Here is a 16303-nt window from a genome sequence, read left to right on the forward strand (position 1 = left end):
ACATGGCTTCTCTTATGTTCTTAACAACTCATATGGCTGATCGTAACCAGGGCAGGACAAGTACTCTATGTGCTATCCATATACAATTATTGAAATTGGGAGGTCCTCTTTTTCCACTGGCATTCCATATCACAAGCCTAGTGCTATAGTCACCTTCTGAAAGGGCCCTCAGCAGAAAGGATCCTAATTAGTGCCTAAAAAATAACTTCCTTAGCCTCTAAGTATCTGAGATCCAAATCAACTGGCGGTTCATTTCTTTCAGTCCCTGATAGATTGCCAAAGTTCAAACCAAAATGACTATACACCATGATAAAAAATGTACCAACAATTATTTACTCCACAGAAGATTAAACAAGTAGCAAACAGGTGTAAAACATCTACAGGAATTACACAAAGAGGCCAAAAGATAAATAGCAAACATTTACCAAAAAACATTGACAATATATACAATAATAGGAAAATACTGGTTTGCAGGTTACACTGATCCCTAGGTGTCAAATCTTAAGTGTTTACAATTATTTCCTTTCCTTTACTAAATTTGCTTGCAGAGGCAAGCAGCATATACTTAAAATGCCTCTCCATAAACATAAAGCTAGTATTTTGAATCCCTCAAATTAATTCTAAAATGGCAGAGCATGTTGTATCAGTGTTTAATTAGAAGCTAATCTCCAGCCCATCCTTCAATATGTAGGCACAGAGACGTCTTTGCTGCCTTCCAGGTAGACCTTGATGTTGATGATCCCTGGTTGGTTAGAAATAACATCACCCTCCTCCAGAATTTTGGAAGAGGATGTTGACATGCAAGCCTCACTGAAACCTGGCTAGATGATACTAGGCCAGTCACTTTCCTCTCCACTGACTCCACAGAAGTTTGCAGACCTTCATCAACCTTGACTGAAAGGGATGGAAAGGAGAGGTAGCTATAATCTTCTAAGTGTCTTCCAAAGACACCTGGAGCACCGAGTAGCCAGTTTTGATTGTCTTTTGTGCCTGGCATTGGGTAGCAGGGACAGGGTCAGGAATTCTACCAATTTACCATCCACCTTTTGCACCCAGTGGTCTTCTGAGCTGAGCTGATGGAGGTGATCTCTGGACCAGAGCTGGAAATGAGAACTCTAGGCTGGGAGATTCCTGGAGATTTGTGGGTAAGGACCCCAATGGGGTATAATGTCATAGGGTGCACTCATCAAAGCAGCCATTTTCTCCAGGGGAACTGATCTCTGTCATCTGGAAATCAGCTGTAATTTAAGGAGATACCCAAGCCCCAGCTGGAGGCAAACCTAAATGTAGAGATTTCAATTTCCATCACCTTGTCTGGCCAGACTCAGGAATTCATAGCCATCACAGAACCCATGTTGTTTGAGGTCTAACACATTAGAAAGACCATCCAGTCACTAAAGCCAGTTCATTAGCTACCAGTCTCCTTCCCTGTGAAGCTCCAAGTGCTAGCTTTGATCTACAAAGCCCTTCACAACATGGACCCCCACCCTGTATATCTCTCCGGATATGTGGCCACATGCTGGTATGTTACCTGCTGGTAAGCTTTTCTTTCTGAAAGGAACGCTTGTCCTTTATTAAACTTACAGCATTTTCTGTAGAAGTCCCCAAATTATGGAATGGTCTGCCATAGGAGGCCAATAAGAGCACGTTCTTCGGGGAGATTTAGAACACCGCACAAGCCTGCTCTGTTTCTACAGGCCTTCGAATGCTACAGGTGCTTGCTTTGTATTGGGGTCAGAGGTCTAGGGCATTGTGCCTTTTGGATTCCCTGATAATGGAAAGTAGCAAACCCCCCAACCGCTCACTGAGCCTTAGGACAACTGGCATACACTGCATAAGTTGATGCAGCAAATTTACTTTTTTATGGCATGCATTTTTAGGGGACAATCTGCAAGTTTAGGACTATATTTGCTGCATATACTTTAATGAGGTTAGCTGCTTCATGCTATAAATAAACAGGACACAACATTTCCATATCATCAAATAAATGTTCTACAGAGCTTTGCCCCTGGCATAGTTGGAAAAGCAAACAGGATTTGATTAGTTTGCCAGGAACGTGTTTCTGCTTCATACATTTGGAAAGCTCCAAAGGGTACGTTCGCAGTACCGGTACATTGAATGTCATCTTGCCATTTCATAAAGCAAAAGCGTTGGCTTAAATACATATTCTTCCTCTGAAGCTATCACTGGACATCCAGTACCCCAACTCCCTCATTGCTCCTGTTCCATTTCTCCTTGAAGCTAATCTTAAGCGCTATTTTATATTAATCATACCTTTTAACCACTTCTACCACATTTTGAAAAACAAAACAAGCCCGTATCATTTCCTGGAATCCCTTGTAACGATGAAATATTCCAGCTCAAAGCATCCATGTTGGAAGGGACAATAGATTGCTGTCATTACTACTCAGTGGTGTTCTGGGCAAAAACTCTAATTGCTAGAGCAGCCATCATCAAACCAAATGCCAAGGTTCCGTGCGAGGTCTACATGGTACTATACCTGTCAAGTCAGCCTTTATTGGATATATATATATATATATATATATATGAGCAAATTGGTTAAAAAAGATAACATGGAACGATTATGTACATATACATCAGAATAAGCATATACAGAAACTGCTTCTATGAGATCCTCTGACGTGCCTTTAAAACAGAGTAAAGAAACTTAGACACTTTCTCAGTGACACTAGATGAAGTATCGTTCAAAAGTCTATAGACCTTAAGTGCATCAGAACAATCAACCATGCTAACTAAAAGAGGATGCAAATAGTCAACAAGTACACTGTGCAAAGTAACCAGAAATTATTTGTTGCTTTTTTTTATTTAAAATGTGCATTTGATTCAGTTGACAGGGACCTCCTCTGGATTAAGCTATACCTGTCATTAAGACCAATTAATGTTAGAATATAGCACCTTTAATAATCAGGAGGAATGAAAAAAAGCGTGGTACCCAGGAAATGTCCTTCAGGATAAGTTTTAGAACCCTGGTACGCCTACCATACATAATAGTTTAGAAATCTCAGCATTTAGCATTTGCCACCTCTTGTGCCAAGTGAGGTTTTACAAGGAACACAACAGAGTATTCATTGTTACAGTACAAGTCCAGTCTAAACTAGTACAAGGAATTAAAATTCAGCAACCCTCAGTAGATAAAGCAGCAGCTGGCAGTGCTCTTCATAAATTACACAGAGATACTTGATTCCAGCAGATGCATAATGTAACAAATCCCCTTGTTTTATGTTTCTATCACAAAGCACCTCCACCCCCTCCATTGTGAAAACAATACAGGCCTCATTTTTGCATTCTGTTTCAGTGGTACTAGTCCAAGTATTCCTAATGACTACAAAATTTTAAAAGTGTTTATGATTAGAATGGTTTAGCTAAACCATTCTTTGCAGAACCACTAAAATAAGATTCCAAGGTAGCAGACAATCGTCAGGTATGACAATAAAGGAAGTTCGGTTTAATACAACAGTCAGGTATGACAACTAAGGAAGTACAATTTAATACTTAATGAAAAACTGGAGCGAAAAATGGATAGTACTAACACAGAATGGTTGAGCAGATAGTGAAGTTGCTAATGTGTTATCTTGATATTGTTTTCTATAAAGACTAACACAGCCACACTGTACTAATTCCTTAAAAAGATCTACTTCCTTTAAAAAAGGTCAAACTGGAAGACTATCTGAAAAAGCAGCTTAGGTTTTAGAAATACAGATGTCATAGTTTGCTCTCAAATGTTGTGACAGGTTTCACTGAAACTTGTAATTGAAGACTACACCTTTATGCAAGAGATTCTAGGATTCAGCTCAACTTGAAACTACCTGACAATGCAGTAAACTCTTGAGCTGCATGCCATGACCTTCCTGCTTAAGATCAAAAATAATAGTACTGCCCTTTTTCATTGGAGCTTAGCGAAGTGATTACAAATAACCACGTCTAAAATACTGCAAAGGATGAGCTAAGGGACTTATCTTTGCTAAAAATATACAACACTCTTTTTGTTTTAATTGCCCAGCTATTTATATTCCAGATATGAGCTGGGGGGGAAGAGATCACTAAGTCCTCTTTTAAATAAGGTTATTTTCTCAAAGCAAAATTGCTTCTTGCTTCCAGCTTCCTCAGCTTCTAACAGTGTAATCCTGAGCAAAGTTACATCATTCTAAGTTCAGTGACGTCGACAGGCTTAGAAATGCACTGCAAGTCTCCCTTTTCTGGTACCTTCTCCTCTGCTAAAACACTGTTAAAAAAAACTACAAAATAATGTTTCACCAGTTGGTTGACAGCTTTGCCCAAGAGCTAGTTCACACAATCTCCATTGTGTAGACTCTGTGATGGACACTAGCAAGAACTGGGTCACATCATTTCCTATACCGGGGTGGCCAACGGTAGCTCTCCAGATGTTTTTTGCCCACAACTCTCATCAGCCCCTGCCAGCATGGCCAATGGCTGGGGCTGATGGAAGCTGTAGGCAAAAAACATCTGGAGAGCTACCGTTGGCCATCCCCGGCCTATACAATTTTCAAGTATCTTGTGGGCTGGTTTAACATACTTGGAAAAATGGGCCAAACAGGGTTTATGCTGAACGCTGGTAGTTACTTTGTTATTTGAAATATGCTTAAGTTTGGGGTGACAAGCGGCTTTGTTTTGTGTTCAGGCTGGCCTCAGTATTTCACAAGGCAATGTGAAATGTTTGACTTGCCCATATATGCCAATGTATTAATTAGCATACACAAGGGAGGGAGGGACAATTAAATGGGTCAATTCAGGCCAGTGTGTCCATCATTCATTCCTATGAGTTGCATGTCCATACAGTAGAAGCCAGGCAGGAGATCCCCTGCCCTACAATTTCCCAGGTGCTTCCATAATTTAAATTGCATCTCAGCCAGCAGGAGAAATGCATACAGAAACACTATGCTTCCATAATCCCTATCCTACCTGCCTTCCCTTTCAGGCCAATACAGCTATTTGTCTTCTGTTCTCCAGGCTGAGAAAACCACATGTCAGTTTCAGGCATTTTAAAACAAATTAGAGAAAGAAACAGGCAAATTATTGCCATCAACAATTTCCATTGTTCTGTACAGCTCTAGTTTATCTTCAATGAGAAAGGGGGGAGAATCCAAGGGGAAGTACAGTCGTGATATTACAACAAAGTCCTTCCTAAACCATGGGAAACTGTTTTAGTTCTTCTTGCTCAGTCTAGTAGGATGTTTCTTCACTGCACAGCCAACAGACTAGTCTTGATTCCAAACAAAATTTGGGAGTCAAACCAAATTTGGCTTCTTCCCTCTCTGAAGGGGAAAAGAACGCTCCCTTCTTGTGGCAGAAATCTGGGCTGTGGATGTTCACAAGGAAACTAGAGCTTCCTTAGAACGGTCACTTCCCCTAACCAAAGAAGAAGAGAACTATGCAAGGAAAGACACATGCAGGTGGTGTTATTTTGTATATCAAGCACAGAATAACTCCAAGGAAAAAGCAATCACTACCTGCTTCTGCAATGCCATGTTTTTTCACTGATGTGGAAAGCGAGGCTTTTGTAAAACAAAATGGTGGTAGTACGGCGGGATAAATCCTCTGCGGACTTTGAAGACTGACTCAGATGTGCTGGATAAATTAAAAACTGGAGTGAGGCACAGAACTGAGCAGAGAACAAGGAGCCGAGAAACCTGGACAATATTCAAGCTCCAAATTAATATTCTTTTGGTTATTGAGCATCAAACAAATCATTAGGACATCCTATTTTGTTCAAGAAAGTGCGCAATACCTCTCAAGCTTCAAATCAGAAACAGGTTAGGTCATCTACTATTTAAACGAAATTTCACACAATGGTGTTGCTGCATGTTCCAAGAGAATGCAATATGTTTAAAATAAACACATCTTCAAAATGTTTTTTCCCCCAACTACTTGGCAAAAGCAATAAACGCACAGACCTCCAATGTTAATAAAATGCATCACAAATGATTCTAAGGTGTTGTGAGAGCAGTACAATGTTTTTGTGCCAAGGAAACAAAGTAAACAAATTCACATAAGGATTTGTAATAGTTTGCTGACTAAACATGTAGGGCAGAGGTGTCAAACTCATTTGTTACAAAGGCTGGGTCTGACATAAATGTCACTTTGTCAGGACAGGCCATACGTGCTATAAAATGCAACACCAGGTACTGGAGATATAAACTTGATAAAGGTGATTTCAGATGCCGAATGGCAATAGCAGGTGAATGACAATAGCAGCTTGATTAGATTAGGTGTGATGTGCAGGGGTAGTAGGCATGAAGCAGCATTAGTAAAGCAACAGGAGACAGCAGCATCCTCAGGGAATCACAGAATCATAAGGGGCCTCCAGGGTCCAACCCCCTGAACAACACATAAAATTCAAATACCTCCCCCACCCCTCCACATCCCCAATGACCCCTGTTCCTGCCCAGAAGATGGCAAAAACATCCAGGATCTCTGGCCAAGCGAAAAACTGCTTCCTGATGCCAAAGTAGCAATCAGCATTTCCCGGTGTGTATAAGAAGGGGCCACAAGAACTCAGAACTGATACAGAGAAGGAAGTAGGAGAGAATTTCATCTCCCTGCACTCAGCCAAATGCATATCTACCTGAGTTCCTTTTACAGAAACCTAGCACAAGTGCGTTTAAAACAGCCTTTCTTGTCTTTCAGTAATCCAAAACTTGATACATGTCCATTTAAGAATTAATTTTCCATTTTTCACATACGAACACCAACCATACGTGGGAGAATGGATTGTTTATTTAGCCTCCCCACCCATTTCTGGAAAAGAAGCAAAGCCATTTCTAGGATTTACATTAAGAAACCTATAGACAGTGAGCAAGAGAACACCTCTATGCAGAGGTGTTTGGAAGAGGAGATTTTTTGGGGGGAGGACTATTGTTGAAGTGATGCTTCATTCCAATAATAAATAGTTTTCTTCTCCACAATCAGCACCTCTCTACAGTCGCCACCTTCTCTTCTAAAGATGCAGCCTTCCACACTCTGGCTCCCTGGCCGAGAGGAAGATAGCCTCCTCCTTCCTCCAGCTTGTTTCCACCCCCCAAAAAGAAATGTTGCGGCTTGCGAAGCGAAAGCAAATCAAACTCCTCAAAACTGCCTCTGTGCCACTGCAGCTTCACCAGCAAAGGTTTTACTTTTGCAGGGAGAATCAGCATTTTCTGGCTGTAGGCAATACAATCCAAGAAGAAAAAACGCTTCCTATCCCCCTTCCCAATCAAACCACAAACACACCTAGTCTCCCCCCAAACCACAACCTCTCCAAAATATTATTCCAATTGCCCAGAATTCAGAGGGTGCAAAAGGAGCAAGAAACAGACTCAGAGGAATCTCTCTCTCCTCCACTCCCCCCCCCCTTTTTTCTCTTTTGGTATCAATAAATCCAAAGACGTTGAAAGTCTTCTAAAAGCCACTAAAAACTTCCTAGTCCACTGGATTGGAGCTCTCTCTTCTGCTTTTGTGGAAAAGGCATCAGGAATTTTTTGCTGTTGTTGTTGTTGCTAAAAATGGAAGCCTCCCTCAAAAAGCAGGATCAAACATGATCACTTTAGCGACCCCTCCCTTTAAAAAAAAGAAACGCACCCCTCAGGAGGAGGAGGAGAAGGAAGAAAAGGAGGAGGAAAGGAGAAGCAGGAGCATGCTTGCACATAAAAGCTTATACCTGGAACAAACAGTTGTTGGTCCTGAAGCTGTTTTCTCTCTTTCCTTCCCCTCTCCAAAAAAACAAGAGAAGGAGGAGCCCCTGAGAAGGAAGCGGAAGCTCTGTGTGTATGTGTGTCAGAGAGAGAGAGGGAGGGGGGGAGGCAGGCAGACAGCAGGAAGTGAGGAGCCACCAAGGAAGCTGAGAAGAAGGCAGCTAAGGTGCGGCTGCAGTAGCAGCCCTGGAAAAGAAGCAGAAGAATAAAGTTGCTTGGAGGGGATGGATTTAAGCCCTGTGTGGGCCAGTTGTGGCCCACGGGCCACATCTTTGACACCCTTGAGTTTTTGGTTCTGGGTTATTCTTTCTTTCGCACCATGAAAAATACACACACTCAACGAAGTCTGACTGCTTTCTCACCATTTGACAGGCCAGAAGCCACCCTTCAAATGCAACATTTCAGACACATTTTAAAACAAAGGGTTAATTCTGATATTTGTTTTCCTTCGTATTAGTTTGGAAGGCAAAACATGGGTGAGGGATTTTTTTTGGGGGGGGGGGGTTAGAGGGTGGGGAGTTCAGTGGGCAGGAAAAGACACTTTCACCAGGAATTAGGTTTCGTCCAACAGGGAAAGGCAGCAATTGAAACCTCAGTTTAGGTACAATGTATTGTTTTTTAATCAAGGTATCTGACATGTTGAATCCCAGAGTGAGAGCAAGGACTCACAGTCAACGAATGAAATTTGAGAGGTTCTATTTTAAATACTGTAGACTATCAATCTTCGCTTTGCACAGCTTAAAAACTCATATCCCAGCATAGACTGTCATGAATGTAAACTTGCAACATTTTACTGAAACTGTATTGCAAAGGGATTCCCAACACACACTCATTAAATCAAATGCTAAAATGCTGCCAGAATGGTTTAGTCTAATTTTGACCCTTAAAAACATTCTTGCCCCTTATTTGGTTCAAGTGAAAGCTATAGGCTCCCTCTGAGATCAAGAGGGCTAAATATATATGGGCACAGATCAAGAGAGCTATATAAGAACACTTGCTTGTCTAGCTCATAGAGTTAGTTTCAGGTAAACATGCTTAGACCTACTAAAAGGTACATTTAAAAAATCAAAACTGACAAAGAGGTTGTTTTCTCCAACACACCTAACCAGTACCTTCCACATCCTTCTATTTTCAATTAGAAAACAGACAAGCACAATGGCTTATTAGACTTTTCTCATCTGTTCACCTAACACATTTAAAATTTAACCAGCATAAGCTTCTAATAGATTTTGTTTAATTCTTGCTAATTTATTAACATTTGTCCAACATGACACAATGAGACAGAAAACATAAAACAAAAAGCAGAAATACACAACGGTAAATTTTTCAGAGGAACATTCAGCACAATCTAGTAGGCTGATCTACAGTAGTGTGTTTACCCAGCTCTGACCTAGTTTCACCCCTGTGGTCCCCGAGGGTTATCCCAGTTGCAAGCCTATTCTGAAGAGGAGTTATTGTGTGTTTTGTAACACCCTGTGCTGTGTATTCTTAGCACACATTTTCTAAGGGCCGGGATTCACAGCTCAAAATACACAGCTCCAAGGTAACCCCCACCAGTCTGCCCTGCAAGTCAGACAAATTAACAGCTGCATGAGCTTTCCGAATCACGTTTCATTCTTCCATCCTTGAATAGGTAAAGAGAAAGGAGCCCAAATCACAATGACACTGGATCTAAATAAATATTAAATTGAATGCATGGTCAGGGAGGGACGGAGAGAAACTGTCCCTAAACACAGAGTGAGTACTCGTGTTCCTTGGGAAGGTAAAATACATAGAACAACTATGGCTATGGCATAAACCAAATGTTTTTCCTGATGCGTTTTGCTGCCAGCTAAATAATATTTATGCAGAATGGCTGTGCTGCAAGCGTCTTCAGGAATCTCTTCCCCACAGTGGGCATTAGTTCTAAATTCCTCTGCAGCATCATTATTCCTTGTGCAATAAAATAACTACAACATGCCCATACTTCCACTGAGATTGGAAAGCCCTTGCCTTGTTCTGGGTCTGAGGGGGCTGCAATTCTCCCCTCCCAAGCTCCACTAGTCCCACAAGGCTTAATTCAGAGAAGGAACCCACACATACAGGAAACAGAGTTCTCAAAGTCTTGTTCTCTAAAAGCCAGACACGCAATCCTAAACTTTACAGACCTATAATCCTGTTCCTTACATTTCATTGTTATCACACCGGTTTCATACACACACTTATGACTGCAGAAAGGGCATCAACCCTTGGAAAACAGCCTTTGATGCAGTTTGTGAAGTCAGCTGTTCCTGCACTGGGCCAGGTTTTTCAAATTACTCCAGGATACAAGAGGAGGCAGCTTTGCTGCAGTTCTTACACCACTGAGATAACAAAAACACTTTGCAACTGAGCCACTATTTACAGCTACATTTACAGAAAAACTTTTCTCAGAAACTGTGTTCTTGGACTTAGACCCCAAGAGATCTAGATTAGGGATGGGCACAGAGCATGAAAATGTTCATTGGTCTGCCCAATTTGGTGGTTCGGTTTGTGTTTTTATTTTCTGAACAAATTGTGGTTCGTTTGGTTCAGGAAGGCGTGGAACTGCCCGAGAGGGTTAGGAAGTGCCGGTGTGCCAAAATGGCATCACCCAGAAGTGACGTTATCATGCTGGGAGCATTGGCAGGAGGATGCACTATCATTTGGAGAAAAACTTTATGATAAAGAACCAATAATGACATAGACAAGCCACCTAAAAAACAAGCCATTTCATTTTTATTTTGTGCACAGCACCATTTGCCAAACCAATTTGTAATGAACCACAAATCGGCCCTTTTAAGTACAAATTGCAGTTCATTTGTTGATTAGTGCCCACTCCTAATCTAGATTCAAATCCTTGTGCCAATCGTGAAGCTCACTGGATGGACTGAGTAACCTATTTTGTCTCAACCTAACTCATCTAACCCAGCTGCTGCAAAGACAGGATCTCTTTGTTTTCTGCCACCTCCTAACCAGGCATTTACATCTCCCAACTTAACTCAAAACTTGCTGTGGAGAAGTGTTGTTCCTTCATACCTCCTTTTAAAAATTCTGCCTAAAACATGTTTGTTTAAAAGCTAGGATTCTCAAAGCCTTGCGGCTAAGTGAAGTCTCACAGCAGTAAGAGCAGAACCGATGTGCACCCCGTGCAGAACCTCTTGCACCATGAATACAATCCACATTCTCTATCTAACTCCAGATTTGTGGGACAAATAAGCCTGAAGATTTTCTGTCCCCAGCTGTGAAGAACCAGCTAAAGGCTGCCTGTTAAGAACATTGTTCCTTTCCACCCAGGCCATCTTGGAATGCTTTAACCAAGGAAACATGGGAAGCAGCGCATGCAGCCAAACAGGAACCACTATGTTGTTTTTCCCTACTCAAAAGCGAGCCCAGTCTCCTCCCTCCATTTACAATGCATCAGGCAGATACGTTTGAACAAAGGTTCCACCACAGATTATCAGACTTGCCCCTTCCCCCTGCTCCAGGTATAGAGCCACCCTTCTCTCCCCCTCCATTTTTATGCACTATTTGCATGTTTAAACAACTCTAGTTTCACAACCGATTTCTTTTTTTAAGGTGCTTTTTAAAAAATGCCGCAAACCTAGTCTGGGAAATGGTCTTAATGAAATTGAAAGCGCCATTCAGTCAGCATGGCTACAAACTAGCAGAACCATTTCTTGACCCAATTAAGTTGGCAAAAAATTAATTGGGTGCATGTATGAAAAAGTGATGAGTGTACTTCTAAACATGCAGCAACATTTTCTTAAAGATAGTACTTATTTTTCATGTTCTATTTTGGTCATACATACAAACTTGTCCCCCCTTCCCCCGAGGGTAAATACATTATAGCAAAAGAAACAAAAAAATGCAAAACCCCACCCTAGATTACACAGGGAACAGCTCTTTACATATATATCTACATGTGACCTCTGGCTTGAAGTGGTTCAACCAACAACTGTTTGGTTTGGGGAGGTCCAAATCCCTATCACAGGTATCTTCACAAAGCAGCAGTTTCATCCCTGCGCTCCCTTTCATATCTTACAGCATTGCTCTTCACATCTTCATGACTGACCCCCATGTTTGTAGTATTTTCTGCTTAACAAAGCTCTGTGTACAACAAGCTGACTACAGTATCCTGATGGGAATTCAGGACTTTTATCTTGTGACAACATCCTGATATATGAGTCAAAGTTTAACCAAGCAACTGCTTCCACAGATTTTCAAACTTCTTGGAGGGGGGTCTACCTCTCTTTGGACAGAATAGCACTATAGGATATGCACAAGTCGTACTAGAATTTGCAAAACCTGTTGAATATTTACTCTCATAGCAGATTGTAATTTTTTTTTAAAAAACCCTCTATTCAATAATGAGAAGTGAATAGAGAAACACAGCATCATCTCCACAGGGGAGAAGCCAAAACTATCTGAGCATTGAAACTTGATTTAATGACGTCCAAGTTCTTCAAGTTCCCTCAATTATAAGTCAAAAATGTATCACTCAACTGCCACAAGAAGGCCCAAGATTCTTAAATCATTCTGTTTGGAGCTAGAACATTGTGAATTGGGCAGAATACAAGCGCTAATGCAGTCTCTACATTAGATCAACTAATGCGAGCAAGTCGCATATACATCTATGCACTAACTACATCTATGCACTAAATAAGCTTGATGGAGCTGAAAATGGATTCAGACATCTGTTTGTGGACTTCCCCCCACAGACAGAACAAAAAGAAATGCTGTGGGATTAAAAGAAAAGAAATAACCTGCATAGCTGCACACTTTCTACAGGTGAAGATAGATCAGGAGCCCCTTCCTCCTCTTTTCAAAGCACTGGCAACCAGACAGCATTGATCAACTGGTAGGAGAAAATGGAAGCAACAAACATATACCCTGCACTGAGGGTCTGTTTGACCTCACACTGCAGGACACCCCTGGGCAAAAGAGAACTGCTGGCGTAGTGATGGTATCTTTCAGGTAAAGCTGGGGGAGTTGGGTTCAAAGCACTGAAAAGAGCTGCAAACCACAACCACAAAGCTTTCTCCTCCAAAAGCTTTTTTTCTTTTTTTTAAGTTCCAGTGTGTCCTTAAAGGCCCCACTTGAACACTGGGTGCAGTCCTAACACTGTTCAGTTCTGAGTATATATGTCCTACAGGATTGTTGACTATGCTGGAAAAAATTCTTAGGTGAGTACAAAGATAAAAGGAACATCTAGAAGACAAATCCTATGAGCAAAGGCTGATGTACCAGGTATGCTTAAAACAGATTAAGCTAAAGATATACCAACAATTTTTATTTTTAGATTGGCACTCTTCTGCACAATTATTTTGTTGGATGGAGTCTCTGCATAAGTCGATTATAGTGCAGCGAGGCCTTTAGCAAGTTCCAAAATTTTCAGGTTTTTTTGTTTAGTTTTTCCCTATTGTCTGCCTGATCCATTAATGACAACAAAAGCAAATGAACCTGTCTTCTGTGCTTTGAATTAAGATAACCACTATGGCACTCCTAAACCTAAGGGGAACTCAGCACTAGAATAAAAATATTAGAATCCTATTGTCGTTTGAGACAAAGATTTCCTTCCTTGGATTTTCAAGGGAAAGTTGGGAGCCATCTGTCATGGATAGTTTAGCTACAGATGTCCTGCCTCAAGGCAGAAGGACTTGGCCTTGATCTCCTTTCCAACTCTATGGGAATTAGATAACCAGCATAAGCATCGTATCAGCCAGCAAAAATAAACGAATTCCTGAAATCAGCAAGACTTACTTCATATTACATTTTAGAAACTGTTAAGAAACAAATTTGCTTACTAAAAAACTTATCGTTGTGCCCCTCCATTAACACAGTGATGAAAAGAGAGGGGGGGAGTTAATCATAGATTCAACATTTAGAAGTCAACAAAATGTTTGGAGGGGGAAGATATTTATTTCTTAGATTTATATCCCACCCTCCACGCCAAAGCAGGCTCAGGGTGGCTCACAACAGTCAAACTAAAACAATACAACAGTAAATAAACAATTAAAGTTTTAACAATTAATTAATACCAATTAGATAATTTTAAAACAATTTAAAACAATTTTGATGCTAGTGTTGATTTCATTAAGTTCAGCGATGTTGGGCATCTACTTATACTATAATTCAGCTAAAGGCAAGTCGAAATAGGACTGCTTTACAGGCCTTGCAGAACTGAGCAAGGTCCCGCAAGGTCCTTACTTCTTCTGGAAGTTGGTTCCACCAGTGAGGGACCGCAACTGAGAAGGCTCTTTCTCTGGTAGCCTTCAGTCTCGCCTCCCTCGGCCCGGGGATTGACAAGTTCTGCGTTCCAGATCTGAGTACCCTCTGGGAAACATGTGGGGAGAGACGGTCCCTAAGGTAGAAAGGTCCTCAGCCATATAGGGCTTTAATGGTGATAACCAGCACCTTGCAGCGAATCCAGAATACTATTGGCAGCCAGTGCAGTTCCCACAGCCTTGGCTGTATGTGCTCCCATATAGAGAGACCCAATAACAGCCTGGTTGCCACATTCTACACCACCAGCAGTTTCTGGATATGAGACAAGGGCAGCCCCATGTAGAGGGCATTGCAGTAGTCTAATCTTGAGGTGACCATTGCATGGATCACAGTTGCCAGGTCACTGCGCTCAAGGAAGGGGACCAACTGTCGTACCAGCCTACGGTGAAAGAAGGCGGATTTCACAGTAGCTGCTATCTGGGCCTCCATTGCCAATGTGGGCTCCAGCAGCACCCCCAAGCTTCTGACTTTGGGTGCCAATATCAGTGGCTCCCCATCAAAAGCTGGCCGAGGGATTTCCCTTCCCAGACCACCACGACTCAGGCAAAGGACCTCTGTCTCCATCGGATTCAGCTTCAGATGACTCAGCCTAAGCTACCCTGCCACAGCTTGCAACGCCAGGACTAAATTTTCTGGGGCAGAGCCCGGCCGGCCATCCATCAGTAGATAGATAGACCCTGCCCATATCTCCGGACAATCTGGGCAAGGGGGCGCATATAGGTATTAAACAACATCGGTGAGAGCACCGCCCCCTGAGGCACTCCACAATTAAGTAGATGTCTCTACCCTATGTCCCCGACCGAAGAGAAAAGAGGAGAGCCATTGCAGGGCCAACCCCTGAATCCCTGCGTCAGCAACGCGGTGGATCAGCAACTGATGGCTGACCGTGTCGAACACCGCCGACAGGTCCAACAACATCAGCACTGCCGAACCACCTCGATCCAGATGCCACTGGAGATCATCCACCAGGGCAACCAGCACTGTCTCTGTCCCATGACCCGGGTGAAAGCCGGACTGGTGTGGGTCTAGGATGGAAGCGTCCTCCAGAAAACTCTAACTGCAGTGCAACTGCCCTCACAATAATTTTACCCCAAAAGGGTAAATTCGAGACCGGCCGGTAGTGTGCCAATTTGGCCGGGTCTAATGTTGGTTTTTTCAAGAGGGGGTGGACTACTGCCTCTTTGAGGGACCTTGGAAAGAGCCCCTCAGAGAGGGATCTAATATCCCATATAGCATATCGAAGCTCTACCTGGCATGCTTTAATCAGCCAGGATGGGCAAGGGTCCAAATCACACATTGTTGGGTGCACAGTAGAGAGAATTCTGTCAACTTCCTCCAGGCTAAGTGTTGTAAAACTGTCTAAAGCTGATCCAGAAAACAGGCATGGAGCCTCGAGCTTGCATACTGTTTCAACTGTGGCATGGAGGTCGTGGTGGAGCAACGAGACCTTATCTGCGAAGAAGGTTGCAAAAGCCTCACAGCCAATGTCCAATTCCCTACAATTTGGTCTGCCTTGTGGCAGTTGTAAGAGTCCGAATAACCGTACTGGGTCCATTAGGTTCCGTGGGTGAGCTAAAATACGCTTGCCGCCTAAACGGGTTTGGGGTGGCACATCCATACAGGCCTTCAGGACACAGTGGTCCGACCATGGCACTGCATCTGCAGTAATTTGGTCCACCGTAACCCCCGATGCAAAGACCAAGTCCAGCATGCGCCCAGCCTGATGTGTGGGCATTGTTACAAATTGAGGGAGTCCCAGCGTAGTCAAGGATGACACTAGTTCCATCGCCTGACTGGAGTTCGCATCATTGGCATAGACACTGAAATCACCCAAGATTAACAGCCTTGAGTATTCCAATGCCCAGCCTGTTACAGCCTCCATCAGGGATGATAAGGCGCTAGCTGGTGTGTTAGGCAGTCGGTACACCAGCCAGATAGCCAAATCCTCTCCAACATCCCACTTCAGACCCGCACAGTCAATGCCATTGATCTCTGGAGTAGGGAGAGCCCGAAAGGAGTAAGCCTCCCGTATGAATAGGGCCACACCTCTCCCCTGCCTGCTAGTCTGTGACTGGTGAAAGACTGAGTACCCTGGGGGGGCTACTCTGGGGGGGGGCGGCTACCGTCTCCCCATCATGCACCCAGGTCTCAGTCACGCATGCCAGTTCCATATCCTGTTTAACCAGGAAATCCCGAAGGACTGAGATCTTATTATTTATGGACCTGGCATTGCATAACACCAGTGACGGAGGCGAGTAATTCAACCTGACCCACCACGTGTCACCGTTGGGATGGGATGCAGACTGGAA

The 16303-nt window shown here is 42.8% G+C and overlaps 1 protein-coding gene across 2 annotated transcripts in view; it reads right to left on the reverse strand.

The window, feature by feature from the left end:
* Positions 1 to 16303, reverse strand: part of ATOSA (atos homolog A) — a 58325-nt gene that overhangs the window by 23534 nt on the left and 18488 nt on the right. The window lies entirely within an intron of this gene.

Source organism: Heteronotia binoei, chromosome 19, assembly GCF_032191835.1.
Source record: "Heteronotia binoei isolate CCM8104 ecotype False Entrance Well chromosome 19, APGP_CSIRO_Hbin_v1, whole genome shotgun sequence".
NCBI classification, from domain to species: Eukaryota; Metazoa; Chordata; class Lepidosauria; order Squamata; family Gekkonidae; genus Heteronotia; species Heteronotia binoei.